The sequence below is a fragment of the Pelobates fuscus genome, chromosome 6 (assembly GCF_036172605.1).
Source record: "Pelobates fuscus isolate aPelFus1 chromosome 6, aPelFus1.pri, whole genome shotgun sequence".
NCBI classification, from domain to species: Eukaryota; Metazoa; Chordata; class Amphibia; order Anura; family Pelobatidae; genus Pelobates; species Pelobates fuscus.
Window position 1 is genome coordinate 225,235,951 of NC_086322.1, and position 18,023 is coordinate 225,253,973.

Below are 18,023 nucleotides of genomic sequence, written 5' to 3' on the forward strand. Positions count from 1 at the left end.
TCAGGAGCTTTAGGTGTCAAGTCCTGAGCTGTGGCGGGGAATGGCCTGGTTAAATCAGAGAGTAGATGGAGGAGAAAGTGGGCATCCTGAGGTTTAGTGTGGATTGGGCAGTGTTGCACGTGGTTGGTAGGTTCGAGCCCATCGGTGGCGCCGAACCTTGAGGTGTGGTGGTGTCTTGGTACACCCTACACTGGAACTGGTGGGTAGCGGTGTTTTGGTACACCCTACAATGGATATGGTGGGTAGCGGTGTCTCGGTACACCCCTACAATTTAAACTGGTGGAAATGTGGTTATATTGGGCGGACAGTTTCTGTATTAACATGTTATTTAGATTGTTATCTATTGTTATTATTGTGGGGTCATTGCTAGGGATATGTTATGTATATGGGGGGATGTTAGCTTTAATAAGATTTGTTGGCAATGACCCCATTTGTTATTCCTTAATTATTTTATTATTAATTTAATAAAGCTGTGGACTAATTGTTTCCAACAGTATAACCTGTGTCCGTGTTTTAATGGGGGTTTCGGTAAGGTTAGCGCATATGCCGTCAAATCCGACTGTGCGCCTGTCAAGTGAACAATTACAGCATGAGTGTCTCGAGTCATAGAGCCATGTGCAGTAGGAGTTAATCTATCAGTAGTATGTAGCATAGTAGTATCTGTCAGAAATGTCCACCATTTTCCCTCTACTCTATTGTCCTCGCTACGGACTTAATATATTAAAAGGTAAACTGTCACTTTTTACACCATTGAGTGAAACATTGAAAATTACCTATAACCTCTGTTAAAAAATTTTCACAAGGTTTTCGGTCGTTGTTTTTTTTATATATATAAAAATTTTTGCAATTGGTTGTCTTACCTTCAGCCGCGTATCTCCACTCCACTCTATTCAGTCAGATCCGTATATCCTTAAGTCGCTTCCCTGCATTTTACTGACACAGAATAGCAGTCCTTTTCTAATGCTAGTAATTTTTTTTCCACATACAAACTAGTGAGGTACTGCTCCAAATGCCCCCATGGATGAGCCTCCACTTCCGAAAATAAAAAAAGTTGTGTCCAAAACCTAGTAGGAGAGTCAGCTCTTTATAAATCTGTTGACAAATAAGTTTAATTTCATTTTATGTTTCCCACGTGTCTGTTTCATATTTTAGAGATATACACAGTATGTTAGCTTTTACAATGAAATTCTGACAATTTTTGCCTACGTGCTCAAATCAACATAGAAACTCAAAGACATGTATAGAATTGCCTTTTAGTAGACAAGTAAAAGGAGAAATTATGTTATTGTAGTATATAAATGTACCATTAACTTAAATATATTTTTGTAAGCTGATATCATGGTTGGTTACATATGGTGGTTGAAAGAATGAACTAAATCAAGTATATTGACTTTAAGGCAGCTATACTTGCTTCACGGTGTGTGCATTTAAACAAAACAGATTGGTACAAGACCTTGGTATATTGTGAAAGAGCCACAAAGAAGGTAAAATACATTTTATTTATTCTTTATAAATCCTTTACAAGTAGTACTATTTCATAGTTACATAGCTGTTTTTGCTGGTGATCCAAAAGTCACCAAAAGGAAAATCCTTCTTGACCCCAGAATGGCAGATTGTTCTTTGGATCAAGAACCTATTACCGCACCAATTAAAAATGATATCCCTGAATATTAAGTTTTTTTCAAGTATTCATCCAGTTACTAAATAAATAACATACAAGGTGAGAACTAACAACGCCACACCGTATATACTACCACTTTAGGTCTTGCATATGATGAATGTTTTCAATTATAATCTGAAATAAAAGCATAAAACAAAGACCATAGTGTAGTATGTACAATGTAAATGTAATATGTAAGACCAAATTGGTCAAACTCACATGCTGCTGAGCCTATCAATATAGCAGACTCAGAGTGTCAGCGTATTCAACAGGTATCACACTCTGGATCTCTCTTTCCCACAGGATTATTCCTCCACTGTGACCACCACAGTAATTCTGGTTTCCAGGTAGGTCAAGTTTAAAAACGATTTATTTAGGGAAAAAGTATTCCAAACAAGGGTTTAGAAAAGATAAAATTATATACGCACATAGCAGCACTAACGCGTTTCAACCATCTATAGGTCTTTCTCATATCAATTTGTCTGTGTACTTCCACTTTTATTTCACGTTTGTCATCGTGATGTTCGGCGTTCTTGTATATTTCCAAATGCACAATCCTCAAATAAGTCCTTTTGCATGAATTAAATATATTAAAACACTAAAATAAGATACCTGTAATGAAAAAATATATTAATATATATGTCCCAACATGATATTAGAGAATTATGTCCTAAATCTTAAAAACTTATAGGAGAGGGAAGAGGTAGATTAATATTTTTATGCAGAGGTAATGGGATAAAAAAATAATACAAACCAGAAATTATTAAATATACAATGTAGCTTATATAATGTACAATATATACATATATTTAAAACCATAAGTATATTAAAAGTGACCTGTAAATATATCTACATACACAGAACTATAATATATAACGGGGATAATCTCAAATTCCATGTTTAATCCTTTGGAGGTTATGGTGTCAAGGTTAAAATTCCATTTAATCTCCTTTCTATCTAGATTAAAATAAATGTTACCACCCCTCCAATGAGTGGACACTTTTTAAATTGCACAAAAACTTAAACCTTTACTGTCCCCATTGTGACATTCTGCAAAATGTTTTGAAACTTAATGGTTAAGGAATTTTTTCTTTTATGTTGTAGTAATGTAGTCGACAGATAATGTCTCTTGGTGAGTCTTGTGATAGGCCTCTCGGGCGAAGAGATCTATGGGCTCTATCCATCAATATAGGATTATCTGCAGGAGATTCGAGGATTAGGTTAAATAGCTCAGCGAGTATTAGCGTTATGTCCTCACCTTGGGCCTCGGGTATCCCCCTGATTCGCAGGTTATTTCTTCTTCCTCTATTGTCGAGGTCGTCGATGTGTCTCTGGGTTGCAGCCCAATTTAGAATTTGTGAGTCTAACGTTGTTGCTATATTAGTAATTTGGGCTTGTAATACGTCTTTTTCTTCTTCCAGGTCCGAGACCCGTAAGTTTAGCTGTTGGACGTCAGTGCCCATTACTTCCAGTTTAGATTGGAATGAGGATTCTATTTTTCCCAGCGTTTGCTGTATCTGTTGGATATCGGCTTTCGACGGTAAGTTTTTGATCAGTGTTCTAATATCTATTTCTTCCTGTTTATCTGTTGGTTGTGAGTTTTCGGAGTAACATGGACTGTGTGGTAATGAATTTGAAGGAGAGTCCGTGTCCGCCATGTTTAGGGCCGCGGCCGCGGCCTCCGACGCACGGTCGGGATTTTCTCTGAAATAGCGGGTTAAAGATCCCGATTTGGATACAGGCGTCTTCCCTGCGTTACCTTGAGGATTATTCTGCTTTCTGTGGTTGCCCATGTTTTGCGATTCTCTCCGATTGCTATGGATTAAACTCGGGTCAGGAGCAGAGGGCTTAATGTGCGTCCATCAAGCTCGGCAGTTGGCCACGCCCCCAAGGAATTTTTTCTTAATATTGTTCATTGTTAAACCTAACCTTTAACATTCTAGATGTTTTTCCAACATATTGATAACCACATGGGCAAGATAAAAGGTAAATTACATATTTGGTACCACATGTAATCAAAGTTTTAATTTGATATTCTCTATTAGTTCTAAAATATTTGAAGCTGTCAATTTTCTTTTCTTTCCTTTCCATTGTTCTACACTCCATACAGTGTCCACAATAGTTCATAAAACTTTTTTGGTTATCCTTTTTATCTAAAAAACTGGATGTTAAAAGCTGTTTACATTTTTTTTTGCCCCTTTAAAAATCTTGGTTTTGGTCCTATAAACTCTATTATGTTATTATCCTGTTCTAAAATATGCCAATTTTTATTAATATGTTTCCGTAGTTCACTATGTCTGGAGTCATAATTAAAAAATAACAGGACATTGTGCTCTTATTTTTCTTCTCCTTTTTATCCCCCACTCTTATATTGTATTACCGTAGTTGTTTCCGATCCAAAACCTCAATATCATTACATGCCTCATCTAAAATATTCCTATCATATCCTTTATTACAAAACTGTTTTTTTTTTTTTTTAAATCTCTGCCTGTTCTCTACAAACCTCAACATCGCTACAGTTTCTTTTTAGACTGAGAAATTGTCCCTTTGGTATGTTGGGTAACCAGGGCTTGAAGTGGCAGCTTTTTAGGTCGATGTAGCTATTTACATCGACCTGTTTAGAAAAAGGTCTTGTGTTTAATCTCATTATTATCAATATAGATTTCTAAATCAAGAAAATGTAGACTTTTCCTACTTATTTCATATGAATATATAAAATATTACAGTCATTTTTATTTCAATCCAATAAAAATTCCACTAAACTATCTTCTCCTCCTTTCTATACAATAAAAACATCATGGATTTTAACCTTGACACCATAACCCCAATGGATTATTAGTAGAATTTGAGATTATCCCCTTTAAATAATAAAGTGCTGTGTATGTAGATGTGCCGAACCACCCGACCCACAGCCCCAAAAAAACCCGCGCTCTACGGTGCTACCTATGTGGCGATATCCACCGGAGAGAGACACGAGCCACCTGGAGCTATGCGTCGGCTTCACCCCATTCTGTTCCATTCAAACTGGTTTCACACCCTTTCTCCCAATTGGCCGGTGAAACACCTCCCCTCCCTAAGCGCCGATTGGTGCAAATTGGTTTGCGCCCTTTCTCCTGATTGAACTGCATGGTTTAGGCATGAAATTGGAATCACAGGCCAAAACCAAGTGATTCTGTAGAGCTATTTTCGGGTATGTACAGAGCCTCAAGCCCAGACTTTGTACGACAATTTCTTGGGCTCTGTACATCCGATAGCGCCGCTTTTTGCGATAATGTATTGTGTGTATTTCTGAACCTCCACATCCAGCATCTGAGGACGACGAGCATGCAGATGAGCTTTCCTGAGACGGTTTCTGAAGGTTTGTACAGAAATTCTTTGGTTATGCAAACAGATTGTTGCAGCATCTGTCCGGGTGGCTGGTCTCAGGCGATCTTGGAGGTGAAGATGCTGGATGTGGAGGTCCTGTGCTGGTGTGATTAAATGTGGTCTGCGGTTGTGAGGCTGTTTGGATGAACTGCCAAAGCACTGAAAAGCCTTTGGAGTCGGCTTATGGTAAAGAAATGAACATTCAATTCACGGGCAACAGCTCTGGTGGACATTCCTGCAGTCAGCATGCCAATTGCACACTCTCTCAAAACTTGTGACATCTGTGGCATTGTGCTGTGTAATAAAACTGCACATTTTAGAGTGGCCTTTTATTGTGGCCAGCCTAAGGCACACCTGTGTATTAATCATACTGTCTAATCAGCATCTTGATATGCCACTCCTGTGAGGTGGATGGATTATCTCGGCAAAAGAGAAGTGCTCACTAACACAGATTTAGACAGATTTGTGAACAATATTTGAGAGAAATAGGCAGTGGCGTCGCTAGGGGGGGGGGGCAGAGGGGGCCATGCCCCCCCCCTACATCATGCTGTGCCCCCCCTTGTGCCCCCCCAAATGCCAGCAACCTGCTGGCCATGTGTTTAAATCATATTCCCTCGGGCTGTAACAGCCTGTTACAGCCCGAGGGAATGCAGGGCAGAGCAGCTGGAACTGTGCAGGGGGCTGTCTGGGGCTGCAGGGAGCACTGACAGGCTCCCGGCACAGGCCCCGCCCCCAAACGAAGACCCGCCTCCCGCACACAAGACCCGCCCCTGCTGTTAAGCAGCAGCCCATGCTGCTGCTGGAAAGCATGGAAGATGGCTGCCTGACCCCCAGCAACAGCCTCCAGGGACAGGTAGGCTTAATGTGCTTGTGTGTGTGTGTGTGTGTGTCTGTCTGCCTGCCTGCTAGTGAGGAAGTTTGTATGGACTCAGCCTCACTACCACCCTCCCCACCACCCTCAGATTCATCACCCTCCCTACCACCTTCAGCCAGCCTCACCACCCTCCCTACCACCCTCAGCCTCACCACCCTCCCCACCACCTTCAGCCTCCCCACCCTCCCCACCACCCTCAGCCTCCCCACCCTCCCCACCACCCTCAGCACCCCACAACCCTCAGCCTCAGCACCCCACACCACCCTCAGCCTCAGTACCCCCACCACCCTCAGCCTCCCCACCACCCCCACCACCCTCAGCACCCCACAACCCTCAGCCTCAGCACCCCACACCACCCTCAGCCTCAGCACCCCACACCACCCTCAGCACCCTCAGCCTCCCCACCCTCCCCAATAACCTCAGCCTCCCCACCCTCCCCAATACCCTCAGCCTCACCACCCTCAGCCTCACCCCCTCAGCACCCCCCACCACCCTCAGCCTCACCACCCCCCACCACCCTCAGCCTCACCACCCCCACCACCCTCAGCCTCAGCACCCCCCACCACCCTCAGCCTCACCACCCTCAGCCTCACCCCCCCACCACCCTCAGCCCCACCACCCCACCACCATCAGCATCACCCTCCCTCACCATCCTCAGCATAACCCCCCTCACCATCCTCAGCATCACCCCCCCACCCCAACCACCCGCAGCATCACACCTCACCATCCTCAGCATCACCCCCCACCCCCTCAGCCTCACGCCTCACCCCCCAGCCCCTCAGCCTCACCCTCTCACCACCCTCACCATCAACCCTCCTCCTTCTCACATCAACCCCCCTCCACTCTCACATCAACCCCCCTCCACTCTCACATCACCCCCCTCCACTCTCACATCATCCCCCCTCCACTCTCACATCACCCACCCTCCACTCTCACATCACCCCCCTCCTTCTCACATCACCCCCCTCCTTCTCACATCACCCCCCTCCTTCTCACATCCCCCCTCCTTCTCACATCACCCCCCTCCTTCTCACATCACCCCCTTCCTTCTCACATCACCCCCTTCCTTCTCACCCTCACCCCCCCTCACACCATCACCCGCCATACACACAACACACTTCAGTCTCAGACAAAAACGCAAACATGCTCACAGAGACATACATTCTCACACACAAGGATACGCTCTGTCAGACACACTCTCAGGCACATACACAGGTAAACTGTGCATCAATGTGTATATGTGACACTTTTTTGTTAGTGGGGCCTCATGTTTGAGTTACGCCTAAGGCCTCATAAAGTCTAGAGCCGCCTCTGCTCAGCAGTCTGTGTGTGTATGGACTCAGCAGTCTGTGTCTGTGTGTGTGTATGGACTCAGCAGTCTGTGTCTGTGTGTGTGTATGGACTCAGCAGTCTGTGTCTGTGTGTGTGTATGGACTCAGCTGTCTGTGTGTGTGTGTATGGACTCAGCAGTCTGTGTCTGTGTGTGTGTATGGACTCAGCAGTCTGTGTCTGCTTGTGTGTGTGTATGGACTCAGCAGTCTGTGTCTGTGTGTGTGTATGGACTCAGCAGTCTGTGTCTGTGTGTGTATGGACTCAGCAGTCTGTGTGTGTGTGTATGGACTCAGAAGTCTGTGTGTGTATGGACTCAGCAGTCTGTGTGTGTATGGACACAGCAGTCTGTGTGTGTATGGACACAGCAGTCTGTGTGTGTATGGACACAGCAGTCTGTGTGTGTATGGACTCAGCAGTCTGTGTGTCTGTGTCTGTGTGTGTGTGTATGGACTCAGCAGTCTGTGTGTGTATGGACTCAGCAGTCTGTGTGTGTATGGACTCAGCAGTCTGTGTGTCTGTGTGTGTATGGACTCAGCAGTCTGTGTCTGTGTGTGTATGGACTCAGCAGTCTGTGTCTGTGTGTGTGTATGGACTCAGCAGTATGTGTGTCTGTGTGTGTGTGTATGGACTCAGCAGTCTGTGTGTCTGTGTGTGTGTATGGACTCTGCAGTCTGTGTGTGTATGGACTCTGCCGTCTGTGTGTCTGTGTGTGTATGGACTCAGCAGTCTGTGTCTGTGTGTGTGTATGGACTCAGCAGTCTGTGTGTCTGTGTGTGTATGGACTCAGCAGTCTGTGTGTCTGTGTGTGTATGGACTCAGCAGTCTGTGTGTGTATGTGTGTGTGTATGGACTCAGCAGTCTGTGTGTGTATGGACTCAGCAGTCTGTGTGTGTGTATGGACTCAGCAGTCTGTGTATCTGTGTGTGTGTATCTGTGTGTGTGTATGGACTCAGCAGTCTGTGTATCTGTGTGTGTGTATGGACTCAGCAGTCTGTGTATCTGTGTGTGTGTATGGATTCAGCAGTCTGTGTTTGTGTGTGTGTGTGTGTGTGTGTGTGTATGGACTCAGCACTCTGTGTGTGTGGACTCATCACTCTGTGTGTGTGTGTATGGAGTCGGCAGTCTGTGTGTATATGTGTGTGTGTATGGACTCAGCAGTGTGTGTGTATGACCTCAGCAGTCTGTGTGTGTGTGTGTGGACTCAGCAGTAAATGTGTGTGTGGACTCAGCAGTAAATGTGTGTGTGTGGACTCAGCAGTAAATGTGTGTGTGTGTGTGTGTGTGTGGACTCAGCAGTAAATGTGTGTGTATGGACTCAGCAGTAAATGTGTGTGTATGGACTCAGCAGTAAATGTGTGTGTATGGACTCAGCAGTCTGTGTGTGTGTATGGACTCAGCAGTCTGTGTGTGTGTATGGACTCAGCAGTCTGTGTGTGTGTATGGACTCAGCAGTCTGTGTATCTGTGTGTGTGTATGGACTCAGCAGTCTGTGTATCTGTGTGTGTGTATGGACTCAGCAGTCTGTGTATCTTTGTGTGTGTATGGACTCAGCAGTCTGTATGTGTGTATGGACTCAGCAGTCTGTGTGTGTGTGTGTGTGTGTGTGTGTGTGTGTGTGTGGACTCAGCAGTCTGTGTGTGTCTGTGTCTAGGATTCAGCAGTCTGTATGAGTATGGACTCAGCACTCTGTGTGTTTGTGTGTATGGACTCAGCAGTCTGTGTGTATATGGACTCAGCAGTCTGTGTGTTGGATTTAGCAGTCTGTGTAAGTGTAAAAATCAGCCTGTGTGCATTCAGCAACGTCTGTGTGCATTCAGCAACGTCTGTGTGTGTGTATTTAGAAGTTTCTCGGTGTTCGTATTTGCGTACTGTGTGTATGTACTCAGCAGTCTATCAATAATTACAATTTTTATTCCTGTGAGTTGTTGTGTAGGAAGGGCCCCAGTGCACTGCTTTGCCCGGGGGCCCTTAACACTGTTAAGATGGTACTGCTTGTGTGTGTCAGTGAGCTTCTATTTATTGAGCATGTGTGTGTCCCTGAACTTCTTTGTAGTGAGCCTTGTGTTTATACAAGTGAGTTTGTCTGTAGTAAGCCTGTGTGCGAGTCAGAGTTTTTTGTCTGTCAGTGAGCCTATTTGCGCATGTCAGTGAGCTTGTGTGCTCACTGTACTATATATATATATATATATATATATATATATATATATATATATATATTGCTGCCGCACACTTTAGCCCTGTTACACGCATCTGGGAGCTGCTGTTGACAGGTACTTGTAGTCTAGAGATTGGGACATGGGGTATATGCTCAGCTATCTGTATAATACTATAGTGCTGTTCTCTGTATAATACAGGTCTGTGTCTGTATAATATCCTGGGACAATCATTGTTCCCTGTATAGTGCTGCTCTCTGTCTTGGGATATTATACACACACAGATCTGTATTTACAGAGAGCAGCACTATACAGGGAGCACTGACTGTCCCAGGATATTATACACACAGCCATTTATTATACAGAGAGCAGCACTGTACAGGGAGCGCTGAATGTCCCAATTTCTCAAATGTTGGCAACTATGGCACTATATCAAGGGGAAGACACAGATGTTAAGCTCACAGGTCTACAATTTCCAGGCAAAGATTTTAAACTCTGAATCTGCCTTCCTCCAATCCTCCAGTACAATTCCTGAAAGAAAAGAATCCTTAAAGGTTAAAAACAGAGATTCACTTATCTCCACACTTAAATCCTTAAGCACTTGTGGGTGAAAACCGCCAGGTCCTGGAGCTTTGTTTAAATTAACTTTTTTTGTAGCTTTTTTAGTAGCTGCAGCACATTTCCTTGAATCATGTATACCGATTAAAATTAGTTATTTAAAATTTCTGCTTTTTCCTGGTCTTAATCAACTAACACATCCCTCTGTGTTTTCAGTGTACCTACAATTTCATTTTTTTTTTTTTTTTTTTTAGGATTTATATACTTTAAAAAAAATTATTTGGGTTGGTATTGCACCTTTTTGCATGCATTATTAGCTTCCTTATCTTATATATATATAGGGTGCCTCTAATTTGTCTAATATAAATGTTTTAAATGCCCTTTTTGTATTTTTAGATTTTTTTTTTACCCAGTGTTACATATTGAAAATCTTTCGACCTCTCTGATATTTGTTTAAAGATATTCCATTTATCCCTCTGTGTTTTTTTTCCAACTGAAGAATTTATGCCATTCAATATGTTATATATTAGTATAGCACATGTTCATATGCTTCTTTGAGTTTATTTCAAAAGATACTATTGTGATCATTATTTCTCTAGAGATTCCCTACTTGTGTGTTTGTCAAAATATCAACATTGGTTGTTATAACCAGATCCAGACAAGCATCCTTTCTAATTGGTGTTTGTGCCAGGTGTGACATCAGTACTATCCGTCATTTTAATTCCCATTATAGGTATTCCAGTTATAGTTGCCTCATAGATAAAAAAAAATCCCCTTTTACTTTCCCCTTTTACAAACATGACATTCATAAAAGGATAGGTAAGAGAAATTGGCTATACATTTTCTGATTCAAAATGGAAAGTCTAAAAAAAAAAAAGTTTAGCTAATCAACATAGCAGGTATATCAGGCAGCAAACACAGAGTTTGGAATATTTGCCAGGACAGAGTGCAATAGTCCCTGGAGCATATGAGCACTTCCTGATCTGCTCTGACCCTAGTCCACAATTCAGGTTGTAGTGGAAAAAGAATCCCTACACAATAACCTATTTTACAATGGTTTAGCTTGCTCACTTTTTGTCTTCTCTAATATCCTCATGCCTTGGAGGGCCCACCAAAGTATATGCAGACATGGCAGTCCTTATATTCTTACCAATCATGATTAGTACTGCAAAGATTTTAAATATTCACTGAATGGATCATCTTTTCTCTAGTTACTAAGAAGGCTAGATCTGGGCATGACACACTGCTGATATTGAGAGAGAGGTAAGTTGAACATGAGACATTATAATTGAAATGACACATGTGCAAGAAATTAACTTTTCTACTTTAAAGCCTCTATCTTACCTTCATCGGTGTTAATATATTTTGCAAAGGCCCCCGTAAGGTGACATACTCACTTAAGGTGCTGTGACCTAGGGGTAGAGCAAGAAGAAGTCTAATTCCAACAGCCAACTGGGGAATTGACAAAACATGACAAAGGGAAATTCACCTATTGCTAGTTTTGTCAACCTCTGGTTTCACATTTGGGCCAATGTAATCCCTACTTTGTCTTATTATATATTCTGACTGTGTTGGAATTTTAATGAAAAGGTGATGTAGGCACATTTGTTCTAAAGACACTAATTTTTGGTTTCTTCTTGACCCTTTATTGTAGTCTGTAGAAATATCATTCTGCTTATATATCACATTAACTGTTTTCCTCTAATTCTCTATGCTGAGGTTTTTCTTTTTGATAGAAGAATACCACTCATATTATATAGTTTATAGTATTTAAATGTAAATTATTTGTAATAAGGGTGTTTTATTCTGTTGACTACAGAATATCCCTATGCTATCTAATGACAGTAGATCGTGTTTTATTATTGTGACTGCAGAAAATTCATGTGCATTGTAGAGACAGTGCATATAAACAATATAAAAGACATTCTGAATCTCTCAATGAAACATTCAGGTGGTATAGATATTCACTAATGTCAGATGTCAGTCAATGTATGTATCGCAACAGTATACCCCTAGCAGGGCTGGACTGGGGATAGAAAGAAGCTCTGAAAAAAAAAGAATATGCCCGCCCCATAAGTCATTGTGCCATGTAGAGTGTGTGTGTGTGTGTGTGTGTGTATATATATATATATATATATATATATATATATCCTTCTCCAGAACATATGTATATATATATATATATATATATATATATATATATATACACATATATATATATATATATATATATATATATATATATATATATATATATATACAGTTGCAAGAAAAAGTATGTGAACCCTTTGGAATGATATGGATTTCTGCACAAATTGGTCATAAAATATGATCTGATCATCATCTAAGTCACACCAATAGACAATCACAGTCTGCTTAAACTAATAACATACAAAGAATGAAATGTTGCCATGTTTTTATTGAACACATCATGTAAACATTCACAGTGCAGGTGGAAAAAGTATGTGAACCCTTGGATTTAATAACTGGTTGAACCTCCTTTGGCAGCAATAACTTCAACCAAACATTTCCTGTAGTTGCAGATCAGACGTGCACAACGGTCAGGAGTAATTCTTGACCATTCCTCTTTACAGAACTGTTTCAGTTCAGCAATATTCTTGGGATGTCTAGTGTGAATCGCTTTCTTGAGGTCATGCCACAGCATCTCAATCGGGTTGAAGTCAGGACTCTGACTGGGCCACTTCAGAAGGCGTATTTTCTTCTGTTTAAGCCATTCTGTTGTTGATTTACTTCTATGCTTTGGGTCATTGTCCTGTTGCAACATCCATCTTCTGTTGAGCTTCAGCTGGTAGACAGATGGCCTTAAGTTCTCCTGCAAAATGTCTTGATAAACTTGGGAATTAATTTTTCCTTCAATGATAGAAATCCGTCCAGGCCCTGATGCAGCAAAGCAGCCCCAAACCATGATGCCCCCACCACCATACTTCACAGTTGGGATGAGGTTTTGATGTTGGTGTGCTGTGCCTCTTTTTCGCCACACATAGTGTTGTGCGTTTCTTCCAAACAACTCAACTTTGGTTTCATCTGTCCACAGAATATTTTGCCAGTACTGCTGTGGAACATCCAGGTGCTCTTGTGCAAACTGTAAACGAGCAGCAATGTTTTGTTTGGACAGCAGTCCTCTGTGGTATCCTCCCATGAAATCAATGGGACGCATGTTACCCCAGCTCCTCAGATCTCACCTTTTCTCCTCACATCCAGTTTGCAAATTTAGAAACTTCCACTTTAAAAAATATTGAGCGCATCCCCCCTTTTCTAACAAAAGATACAACTGAAGCATTGTAAATGCATTCATAATTTCTTGACTTGCCTATTGCTACTCAATATTCATGGGTCTTCCAAATACCTGCATTGCTCCTTTTGAGTCTATACTGAATAATGCCTCAAGGCTCATCTTCCTGACTGACCGTTACTCCCACACCTCACCTCTTTGCAAACAATACATTGGCTTCCTGTACACTTCTGGATCCAATTCAAACTGATAACTCGAATCTGCAATGCCCTCTGTAACTCCACTTCTCACTACATTTCCTCTTCATTCAACAAATACACCTTTTCTCATTCCCTTTGCTCTGCACATGACCTTCTCATGGCAAATGCATGTTCCTGCACTTCCAACTCTCATCTCAAGTATTTTCTAACGGCTGCACCATTCTTATGGAATTTCCTACCCCGTGGCTTTAGACTTTCCCCCTAGCCTATAGTCTTTAAGAAGTCACTGAAAACACCTTTTTAGGAAATCCTACCATCTTCGTGATGATGTTTTCTCATTAAAATTTACCTCCTCATTTCCCTCACTTCCATTGCCCAACTCACACTCTCTCCTTCTACTGTTCGCTTGTTCCACACATCACCTTTACTAGCATATTTGGAGGTATCCTACCCATCAGTCCATTCTCACTTCTGACATATTATTATTATTCCTGTATGTCTATACTTCTTCCTCATAGACTGTAAGCTCGTGAGCAGGGCCTTCTTCACCTCTTGTAGCTGTTAATATTGTGTCTGTCAATTACTTGTCAATTATCCCCATTCTATAATTATAAAATGCTGTGGAATATGATGGGGTTATAGAAATAATAATAATAATAATAATAATACAAATGAGGTAGTGTGGTAGATGATAAACTACATTTCACTTAAATCTTTGCTAGACAGGTGTTTATAAAATGTAAACTAATGTACAAACAAACTCTACACCGGAGTTAGATGCTCGTCATTGGCGGAATCTCTTCCTGGTCTGGTAAGGGTTCTGCAAACTGATGCTCTCACTTGTGCAAATGATTACATTTGAGAAACTTTAGTGTGTATTTACCCCCACAGTTACAGTTGCTTCCTTCTTCTATAATGGAAACGTTGAGCACTAAGGTCTAAATATATGCAGTTCTTCTAATCTTTCCTAAATTTTGTTTGGTGCAGTGCTAAATACAAATCGCACGTTAAAAATCATAACCACATAGTGCTATATTTTACATGTAATTTTCAATTACTGTGCTTCATAAATTTGTTTTACTTAGGATTTCACAGATGCGACTACTTTAAATCAACTGAATTAATTAGATACAGTGCTAATTAGCTGAGAAAAATATATAGTGTAAAAGAGTATACGTGAAGCAGGATCAGAGTTAGTCTTCAAAGACCACACAATACAAAGAAAGGCACAAAAAGAAATCATGATCTAGGCTGGGGCACAAAAACAAGAACAAGTAACAAGCAAATCATAGAAAGACTCTGCTGAGACAGTAGGACAAATGGGAGTCAGGGAAAAGTACACTGAAAAATATCAGAGCCCAGAGGTTAAGGCAGACATGAATTTTGTAGTCTGTTGAAAAAGCAGGTGTTAATAGTATTTAACCCCTTAAGGACACATGATGGAAATATTCCATCATAATTCCCTTTTATTTAAGAAGTTGTGTCCTTAGGGGGTTAATTGTCCACAGTCTTTCAGTGTTATTCTTTCAAGAAGAGCTCCAAAATACTACATGCATATGGAAGCACATAACTAGGAATAGCACTAACAATATGGAATACATAATACTGGAAAGGGGTGTAGAGGAGCAGCGCCTTCAGGGTGCTCATAAGTGTTGCATGGTATATATAAAGAAGTGCAAGAGATCAAATATAGTGTAATATAGTGTAATATTTCTTTAAACTAATGAATATGAGTAAGTTTTCTTGTAATTGTCGCATTTATAGTTAAATCCCCCCCTCTTATAGTTAAATCCCCCCCTCTTATAACATTGTAAAGTGCTACGGAATCTGTTGGCACTATATAAATGGCAATAATAATAAGAAGAATAAAGGAAAAACACTCACAATTTTCTGGAGCTTATGATCAGCTCTGGGTGTATACACCTGGGTGGTATAATCCCTGCCTGTGGATATGTGGGTGCTTCTGGTCCTTTGAGGGTGGGTGTCCCAGGTTAGTGGGTCACTTGGTGTATTTATCTTCAATTATAGCATGAAATTCTCCAGTATGAAAAAAAAAAAATTATATAGTGCTCTCTGTTATATATGAAAAGAAAGTAATAAAAGGAGGTATACTGACATAGGGAATCTTCAATGATAAAATCAGGAAGGTCCAATTTCAGCGAAAACTAGTTTTATTTTTTTTTAAATTCTTTATTTTGTTGTGCAGGTGTTTACATAGCGATTTAATGACGCCGCAACCGCGTAAACTTTGACATTGTAGTAAGAACAGTGGCTTGCAAGGCAATGCACATTTTTATAGTATTATTGAGCTTAAACAATCTAACACATTACAGTAAGTGATATAAAATCAACAGTACATTGAGTCTAGAGTAAATTAACAGTTGGCACATTCTGCAGTGGCATCTGGGTAGTTGATACTGCTAGGGTCTGAGATATAAGCCTGAGGTCAGTGCTTCAACTTAGGGTAACACCTGAGGCTCACTGTAGGATTAGTCTAGTCAGTGTGGTATGGTGCTGCAGGAAATCTGTACCGAATAAGGACAGTTATATTAGATAGGCAGGCGACTTATGCAGGCTAGAATCCAATGTTTATACCATGACCAAGTGCCCTGACCATTAGGTGCCATCAGCTTTGCATGGATATTTAACTGAAACGTGAACTTTGTGAACCAACAAACCAGGGTTGATGCGCATCAGCCCAACATAGTACTTAAAAGAAATGCCAGGTAATAGCTGGTTAGTGAGTATATAGCTTGACATTGTAATCTGCATGGGTATTGCTTGGGTCAGTTGGAGATTGAGCATGCATGACAAGAGTGGCTCTTTTAAGGCATGTATTAACGTGCAGCTTGGGTATGTTATTTGCCAGAAGTCACTTTACACTTATGCACTGCCTAATTTCTAAGCGTATTTGTAGAGAGAGGTATAGGATTGTATAGATGTCTAAACTCTGAGCTTTGGAACGTTAGTGACAGGTGATTTCTAGACATGAGTTAACGTGATAACGGTGGAGACCACCAGCTTCACATCTACACAACGCTATAGTATGTGAGGCAGATATGTGTAAGGCCTAGGAAGCATAAAAAAATAAAAAAATAAAAATAAATAACAGACTAAACAAAGTCGTTGGAGTTGTGTATAGTTGAGAGATATTAAAAATAATAGTAAAGTAATCTGATATTAAGGTATAACAAATTAAAACAGGAGGTTAAGGCATAACAATGAGCCCTTTTAACTTCTGCACATAGCTATGCTCTTTGGACCATCTTGGTAGCATAAGTCCTGTTTGGGCTCTGAGCAGTCAAGTTCCTTGTGTTGCAGAGCTTCTGGGGACGAAGGACTCTATGTTGTCTAGGTCCCAGGATCTGTTGGTTACAACTAAGTTCTGTAAGAATCCTCTTGTGCAAGCATGTTAAGGAAATACAATCCCAAATATTGATGATAAGAATTCATCTTTCTTCCAAGTCTCTACAGTCAGACTGTGACTCATAAATATCAATGATGGCGAGTTAGTGAGAATGTCAACAAAGATGCAGGACAACTGATATACTCTGAAGTGGTCAATGTAATGGGACGCAGAAGGAAAATAAGTCATGTTGCCCATAACTCCCCTGACAACAATCACCATTGCCACTACTTTAAAAAAAAAAGCATGTTTATTGATTACTTTTAAAAGAGTGGAAGTAAGGAAAAGTGATAACAGAACATTTTAGGATATATTCATAACCCTCTCAATATGTTGCGGATGAAATAGAGAATAATTATAACGGTGTATCTAGAATGAAAAAGTATGAATGTTCCATTAAAATGGGAAAATATATTAGTTAAAAAGGTTGTCGTGAAAGCCACATAAAGCATGAAGGTGTGCAAACAACTGTTTCTTCTTCAAATTTTCAAACAGCAACGTTTCCACTTCCAAGGAATTCTACAAATAATGTAAACAAATGAAGGCACGTTAGAAACTACACCTGCAACTCATTGCACAAGACAGTCTGCTGGTGATAGTGTTGAAATACTAATCGCACAAGATTAATCATACAAAAACAAGGGGTGTTATTAATCATACATGAATAAGGGGATGTCAACTACTTAAAGGCAGAGTTAACTCTGCCAGCAATTTTACTTGCTACGCTGAGGTCTGAATGGGTACTGTAATTAGTGTTTTAGTAAACCAAGCTATCCTACTAGATAATACATGTCCCATTTACAATACAACAATGCACACAGTGTTTAATAATACATTTCCTCCATTTACCCATAGGGCAACCAGTAGAAACAAAGGGAGGGATTTTTGCAGTGAATGGCAGAAATCAAGAACAGCCTTGAAATGTTTAAATTCACAGAGAAAGCATGTAATTATGAGACTCATAAAAAACATTTCCCTTTTCTCATTTTTAGCGTATGATTACGCAATGTTTTTTCCCATGGGTTTGCTTTCATGTCAGGAAATAAAGAACTCTCAAGCACTCTCTATCACTTTTCAATTTTTCCGACTATAAAAAAGATAGCAAGAGCAATTGACTCAGATATTCTGGAATAAATTGCTTTGGCCACAAATGGCAAATACAAAATACTGTAACTTAAACACAAAGGTCATATCATTCAAAAAAACAGAAGAAAATGAATT